Source organism: Ursus maritimus, unplaced genomic scaffold (assembly GCF_017311325.1).
Source record: "Ursus maritimus isolate PB19 unplaced genomic scaffold, ASM1731132v1 scaffold_6, whole genome shotgun sequence".
Classification (NCBI taxonomy): Eukaryota; Metazoa; Chordata; class Mammalia; order Carnivora; family Ursidae; genus Ursus; species Ursus maritimus.
In genome coordinates, this window is record NW_024426774.1 from 84,305,921 (window position 1) to 84,307,197 (window position 1,277).

At 36.3% G+C, this 1,277-nt stretch overlaps 1 non-coding gene across 1 annotated transcript; it reads left to right on the forward strand.

The window, feature by feature from the left end:
• Positions 1-839: 839 nt before the first annotated feature.
• On the forward strand, positions 840-946 carry LOC121101125. The gene has a single exon (XR_005833071.1). It is a non-coding gene; the product is annotated as a U6 spliceosomal RNA (small nuclear RNA).
• Positions 947-1,277: the final 331 nt, after the last annotated feature.

The following is a 1,277-nucleotide window of genomic DNA, read 5'->3' on the forward strand; positions in this document are numbered from 1 at the left end:
AAAGGGCAGTTTTTTGAGATGATTATTTACCATTAATGCCAACATCAATTCTCCCTATCAAAAAGAGAGTAACCATTATTTTGTGCCTTCATTTCCTTACCACCTAATTCCTTCTTAGCCATTTGCATGCTGTTTTTTGTCTGTACCATTTCTTTCAAAAATCAACTTTTAGGAAGCAAGTCTAAAGAGTTTTTCTCAGTTATCACTCCTGATTTTTTTAAAGATTTATTTATTTATTTTAGAGAGAGAGAGAAAGAGTGTGAAAGCAGGAGCAGGAGGGGCACAGCAAGAGAGAGAGAGAATCTCAAGCAGATTCTGCACTGAGCGCAAAGCCCAACATGCAGCCCGATCTCATGATCCCGAGATCATGACCTGAGCTGAAACCAAGAGTTGGATGCCTAACTGACTGTGCCACCCAGGTGCCCGGAGCTCTGTATTGTTAATAAGGTCCTCAGCCTGACACGGGGCTCGACCTCACCATCCTGAGATCAGGACCTGAGCTGAAACCAAGAATCTGATGCTTAACCGACTGCACCACCCAAGATCCCCCGTTCCTGATCTTTTTGTAGCATTTTATGCTGTTGATTATTCTCTTCTTAAAGCTCTGCTTTTTAGCTTCTGGGATGCTGTACTTTTTGGATTTTCCTTCAGCCACATTGAGTGCTGCAGTTACATAACCTGCTCCTTTTTATGTTTAATGTCTGAACAAGAACTCTGCTGTCCAACACACTAGACACATACGGCACTTGAGCATTTGAAATGCAGCTACTGCTACTGAACAATGAAGTTTTAAATTTAATTTAATTTTAATTAATTTAAATTCAAAAACTTGATATCCGGTGCTCACTTCTGCAGCACATATGCTAAAATTGGGATGATACACAGAAGATTAGCATGGCTCCTGAGCATGGATGACATGCAAATTTGTGAAGCATTCCATATTGAAAAATAAACAAATAGATAAACAAACAAACAAACTTGATATTCAGTTCAATTCCTGGACACTTCTAAGTATGTCTGGAACAACTTGTGTATATTAATCTATTTTTTCAACCCTAAATTTTATGAAATCTAAATACAGATCAAGTATTTTTGATGAAACCTTGGCATCCGAATTAAGATGCAAATGTAAAATATGCACCAAATTTTAAATGCTTAGTACAAAAAAAGAATGTAAGATAGCTTATTAACTATTTGTTTATATTACTTGCATTTGAAATTGTAATATTTTAAGTATATTGGATTGAATATAAGATTATTAAAATGGATTTCTCCTG